Source organism: Saccostrea cucullata, unplaced genomic scaffold (genome assembly GCF_032062105.1).
Source record: "Saccostrea cucullata isolate Sc308-1 unplaced genomic scaffold, CSIRO_AGI_Scuc_v1 ctg2822, whole genome shotgun sequence".
Lineage (NCBI taxonomy): Eukaryota > Metazoa > Mollusca > Bivalvia > Ostreida > Ostreidae > Saccostrea > Saccostrea cuccullata.
In genome coordinates, this window is record NW_026934858.1 from 1 (window position 1) to 6598 (window position 6598).

Below are 6598 nucleotides of genomic sequence, written 5' to 3' on the forward strand. Positions count from 1 at the left end.
TTCACTGCAAAGCATTCTTATTAATCTGACAGTAAATACTATTAGGAGTCTTCTTTTGAAATATTTTAGTCTTTGCTGTACTTTTTCAGACCATGTCTTTTAAATGTTTTTAAAAAAGTGAATTGTATGTTTGTTATTTGACAATACAGGACACGAACTCAAAGCTTTCTGTAATTTCTCTCTATTCGGAAATAAGAACTGTTAAAAAAATTTAATAATTATACCCCCCGCAAACGAAGTTTGGGGGGGTATATAGGAATCACCTTGTCCGTCTGTCTGTCTGTCCGTCTGTCCAGCTGTCTGTCTGTCCGTCTGTCCATCTGTCTGTGCAATTGTGTCCGGTCCATATCTTTCTTACAGAGGGACATTAGAATCTACTACTCCACACTAAGATTGCTCATAACCTAAGGGTGTGTCATGACCTTGACCAAAGGTCATTTGGGGAAGTTCAAGGTCACTGGGAGAAAAATTTCAAAATTCATGTTTGACACATATCTTTTATGGATAAACTTGGTAGGTTCTCAGTTCATACAAAGATTGCCCATGACCCAAGGGTGTGTCATGACCTTGACCCAAGGTCATTTGGGGAAGTTCAAGGTTACTGGAAGAAAAATTTCATAATTCGTGTCCGGTCTATATCTTTCTTTTGGATAAACTTGGTAGGTTTTCATTTCACATTAAGATTGCCCATGACCCAAGGGTGTGTCATGACATTGACCCCAGGTCATTTGGAGAAGTTCAAGGTCACTGGTAGAAAAATTTAATAATTCGTGTCCGGTCCATATCTTTCTTAAGGATAAACTTGGTAGGTTTTCATTTCACACAAAGATTGCCCATGACCTATGGGTGTGTCATGACCTTGACCCAAGGTCATTTGGGAAGTTCAAGGTCACTGGAAGAAAAATTTTATAAGTCGTGTTTGATACATATCTTTATTATGCAAAAACTTACTTCTGAAAAACCCAGCGGGGGGTATTTTGTCCCAATTGGACAGTTCTAGTTTTAGTGTAAATACAAGCATAGTAGAATTAAGATTTAATTTATCCATTATTCGTTGTTACAGGACAATTCTATTTATCATGCCAACACCCAGAAGTGTATGGAGGTCAGCGTGGACGGACAGAAGCTGACCATGAAGACCTGTACTGGCATTGACCGACAGATCTGGCTGTGGAAAAGGAAATCCCCTAGTGGTATAGTCAGAAACTAGGGGCGGACAACTCTTATGTCTGCTGGGCAGACAACAACTGAGTGGAGAGTTACTATTACACAGTTACCCACCTTACCAATGAAAGAGGACTGTCAAAATATAATGACAAGGGGGAGTTAACTTTGCATCATACTGCTTAATTTCATGTGTGATAAACTTAATGTTTAAAAAAGTATTTTTCTATGCAATGCAGACATTATTTTTTTAATATAGTGGAGACAATGTTGCTTTGTTAGATCTGTGATTTTGTTGTTTTAACCGAATGGAGAACACTGAAATGTTATGATGTTGCCGATAGTATTGCAGTGTGGGTCACAGTATGTTATTGTAAGCCATGTTACAGTATGTTGTAAGCTATGTCATTTTAAATGACTGTGCATAGTTGTTATTAAATTGTGTTCTATAAAAAAGGGAAAAGCTAAAAAAGAGACATTTATTTACTGAGGTGTAAAACAGGTATTGTAATCATATTTATACAAGATAAGCCAGGCTTAATTATATATCGTAATTTTGTACTTTAAGTATGTATCTGAGTTTTCTACTTTTTTTTCTTTAATTTTTTTTTCTTTAAAAGCATGGCAGATTTGAATTCCAACAGAATCTTGTTTTTAGGAATATGTTCAATCATTTTAAAAAATACTGATTTTTTTTTTTTGTAAATAATAGTTGATAAGGTATGTTTGTTATCATATAGATGTGGCAAATAGATTTTGCCTTTTGGCAATTAGTCACATTTAACAGGTAGCTTTAGAGAAACAACATGTACATAAGAACAGATCATTTTATTAAATGTTTCCTTTTTTCTCCAAATTTTGCAGATTTTCAAAACACAAATTTCAGCTTTATTGTATTGAACGTCAATGGAGAGACATTGGTGCTAAAGTTATTGACTTGTTAAGTTTTGCAGTTGCCATGTATATGTATTTCAAAACATTCCTATTGGTGTATTGTTGCTCAGACTTTTACATACGCAGTAAGCTTTTAGTATTACGCATGTTCTGTTAATAGAATGATAGTGTGTCATATGTGATGTGTTTTCATCAAGGTTGATGATTGCATAACTGGTATAGCTGGATTACTGTACAAAAATATTTGCCAAATGCTTTTGACCATTGTATTCTGTGATGTAAAAATTTCCATACATTATTCATTGCACAAATTCTCACAGTAGATTACCAAACTTATTTTTTGTTTCATTCCTGAATTCTAGCAAATTTTAACATGATTTACAATAACAGTTGAAAATAAAGCACGAGCCTTTGTGTTTAAATCAATAAGCTGTTATATGATTGATCAGATCAAATGATATCACTCTGATCAATCACATAACAGATTATTGACAGATACGATTTAAGGTTCATCGATACTCTGATAAGAGAGATAACTCTTAATGAAATTTATGGCTTTAATTCCTTCATAAATTTGTCAAGTTGAAATATCCATTTTGTCCAATTTTGCTATGCACACTATGCTGTGTATTTTGCTTAAAAAAGACTTCTTTTAGAAAAAAAAAATAAGCGTTAAATCAACATTTTATATCAGTGAGCAGAGGGTTTATGAACCTTAAGCAATATATCCACCTAATACTTGTACAAGTCTGTAGTTATCATAAGGAAGCCACATGTGTAAATTTTCATGTTTTCAATGACTGATTTCCATTTGTGAGACTTGTTTTATGTTTACCAAATCTCTGTATATCTCAGTATTTTACATTATCCCATACATACCGGTAATTTCAAGGGACACAATTTATGTTTTGCACAACTGACGTTTAATGTATTACGAAGTTTTATTTTTCAATCCTACAAATTTCAAAGTCGTGAAAAGTCAAAAGTTTGTTTTGTTTTTTGGGAAATATTTATTCATTTTACAGATTTTTTATTCACATATATTATTATGGTCCACAAATTTAATACAGTTGATGTTTCATGTAAGTAATATAACTTCACCAAGAAGTGTATGGATCCTTCATACAAAGAAAAAAGAGTTCTTTTTTCAGAAGTATTTAAACTCAAACTGACTGGAGCAGTATTAGAAATATTACAAGTTTATACTTCAGGATACAAAAATGTTTCCATCCTATGAAAGCGCATTCCATGTCGAACATTTTACTTAATTTCCGTGTTCTATATATTTGTTGATGTTCATGCTTCAATGTATCATACTGTTATTTTATGAACATTTTATTAGTATAATTTGTTGCACAGAAATATATATAATATATAAATATATATGTGTGTATGTCTATTTGATTATTTTTCTCTTTAATCAGTGACAATGAAATCCATGATGTTGTATTATTACGAGACACATTGTTCCCAAGTGGGGAGAATGTCTTACATATGTTTGTATACTTATAATCATGTCAAAGTTTTCATATAGGACAGTCCTCATTGTTCATGCCTGTAGAGTATTGTGATTTATAAAGAATGAGGGCAAATGTCCACTTAGTTTGGGCTGACCTTCTCTATGAATCTGTGGTCAGTGTCACAGTCAACAATTTTCATCTGGTCAGCCATATTTTTTTCTTTTTACTATCAACTTGTAATGAATTTTCTTTACCTTGTTTTTTTTATTTTACAATATAACATACCTGTAATAAACTTATCAACACTGAGTATTTTTCTTACTTACACTTAGTATTAATGATGTTAAAAGTTATTATTGTTTTCTGGTCATTATGACTTAATTTAGTGGGACAGTATTTTGAATCTATATAATATTTATTTAATTATGCTTAAATATGGCATACATTTTTTTTCTTCAAACATACTATATATATTTTTCATCTTCTATATTGTATACTAGATCAAAATTGTGGGAAACTAACTGGTTTACTTATAATTAAAAATGTTTGCTTTAATTAAGTTATATTTTACTTCACAGTTTGTAGAAATATTATTTATCAATTTCATAATTCTAACAAATGGAATATTTCATTGTTCTTTAAATACAGAATTGTTGCCTGTGTGCAATGCTATATCCAATTCTTTAAGGCTGGTTGTCATTCATTTCAGACTCTGTTTTCATATATGGTACATGTATAATATAAACTGGTGGTGTATGAATAGAAGTAACGGCTGGTCACCAGCTAAGTGTGCCTTAATAAACCAAACAAACCTTAGCAATTCTCATGTTCTTTCTCATGTAATACAGGAATGGGTTTTATTTTGTAACATTATGAAACACAAATGAGGATTCCAAATTGTTGCTCTACTCTGTTGTTTAAAAGTGGAACTAAATTGTACATCTTCATGTTTGTACATGTAGAGTGGCAAAAATAAGCCCCATAACCATTTTTAGGTCACATGCGAGTCACTCAGGTGACATATTGCTATCTATTTTCACTTATCGTTGTGCTGGCATGCCATGCATAAACTTTTCACATTTTTAAATTCTTCCACTAGAAGCAATATGGCTGACCAGAAATCTTTCTCATCTGTAATCGGAAAATTTCTTAAAAAAAAAAAAAAACGATTATAAGAAATGATTCCTAATAATTATTCTAGTAATGATCAAGGGTTTATTAAATTGATTCCATATTACTTATTAGACTTCGTACATAAATACATTTCCTTAGACTGTTAAAAATATTTTTTATTTAAAAATTGGCAATCTTCGTAAATAAGGAGCTATTTGATTGGTCAGATTTTAAAATTTTTCCTTGCTTTTCTCTGATTGGTTAACGGTAATTTACCCACGCCATTTTGAAAAATAGATCGACGAACCGAATTGAGAGAGTTGGTGATGTTTATAGAAAATTTAGCTAATATTCGCCGATGAAATTGGTAGAAAATAGATGTTTAGCTACAGCATGTTAGCATGGATCACATTTATAAACAAAGAAAAGCGAAAACGGAAGGAGGTTGGCGTTTTTCAAGCATCATGCCCTGGCTTTCCTGGTGTAAACAACGCCATATGCGGTAAGAATTTACATAAAATAGCACAGTAGTTTCAATTTTTAAAATGTGAAATGTAGATTAATTAATGTTATCTTTTATAACCAATTCATATTAGGTCAAATTAAATGCAGATATATTGGATTTGTGGCGAAAGAGAGTTTTGTTATGCTACTTTCTATCTTGAATGTATGGATAATTACGGGCTTTCAATGGCAAATGATATTATTTACATTGACCAAAAATGATTTAAAAATTAATTTCACCCTATCCCTCAGGCTTAAACATGGAATAATAACAAATAAAATCATCTTGGCATACAACCATTTAAATAAAGGGTGGGGGGGGTGTAATCATTGCAACTAAGCTTCATGGATTTATGGTTTAGCATACTTATAATTTATTTCAAAAATGACTTGAAAAGAAGGTGGTAAGAAAGATTTTTTTTTTTGGCACAAACTAATTATTTTTTATATCAATATATGATGATCCGTATTTCCCTTGCCCAATATCAGTTTAAGATTTCAAATCAAATGACCCCCCCCCCCAATAAAAGGGGGGGATAATGGCTCAATTTGTAGAATATTTTGCCATGAAAAATTTCAATGAGGTGTATTGACAGTTTTATATTTTCATTTTTTAATGCTCTGTATTTCTACCTGTTCTGCAAAACATTTATCAGTATCATTACTTTTACAGTTTGAGTGCCTCTGCAGAGCCAAAGAAGAAAAGCTGATTAGTTATAGAGAAATAGGACACCCACCCACCCTCCCTACCCCTTGAAGCATTACAGGTGTGTAACATTGGCAATACCAGCTAATCATGTGAAGATTTCTGTTTGTGTGTGTCTGTGCATCTAATTTTGATATACCCCGGTACATTTTGATATTCTATTTTGTAGATTATGCAGGACCAAGCAGGATGACAGTGAGAAAACTGGAGATGTACTTCTTCAACAAAGTAAAGTGCTGTGCAAAAGAAACCCCAAAGCAGAGAGAAGATCGAGACTTTTGAATTCATATCTCATTATAAATGTACAATTTACAAAGACAATAAGATTGATAAAACGTGACTTAGAAAAGGACAATTGAAGAGTGAATACTGTATGTAAGACAGAAAAGATCAAGATTATTGCACAAAAAGTAACTAAATCAGTAATCTAAAGCCATTTCTCTTTAAAATCTGATTGAAAGCAGCATTTAAGAACAAGTTTTTCACGTTTTTAGTACTTTTCTAGGCACTGCTTTGTATTATTTAAAGCTTTTTTATGTACTTTTTGTCTATCATTCTTGTACCTTTTTTGAACTCCTAAATGTATTTTTTTTGTATTTTTCAGAATGTATTATTTTTAAATTTTTTGTTTTACGTGCGATTTTAATACAGAAATAATAGACTGATACAAAATTAATACATTTTGTATTATTTTCCTATTTTTTTTTCAAGGTGCTCCAAATAATACAGAAATAATAGACTGATACAAAATTAATAC

General features: G+C 31.6%; 2 long non-coding RNA genes across 2 annotated transcripts; both read left to right on the forward strand.

The window, feature by feature from the left end:
* The first annotated feature begins 1612 nt into the window (after positions 1-1612).
* Positions 1613-4334, forward strand: LOC134241452 (uncharacterized). Its single transcript, XR_009986668.1, has 2 exons — positions 1613-2473; positions 2554-4334. It is a non-coding gene; the product is annotated as an uncharacterized LOC134241452 (long non-coding RNA).
* Positions 4335-4835: 501 nt separating this feature from the next.
* LOC134241456 (uncharacterized) lies at positions 4836-6128 on the forward strand. The gene is made up of 3 exons (XR_009986670.1): positions 4836-5133; positions 5809-5902; positions 6011-6128. It is a non-coding gene; the product is annotated as an uncharacterized LOC134241456 (long non-coding RNA).
* The last annotated feature ends 470 nt before the right edge of the window (positions 6129-6598 follow it).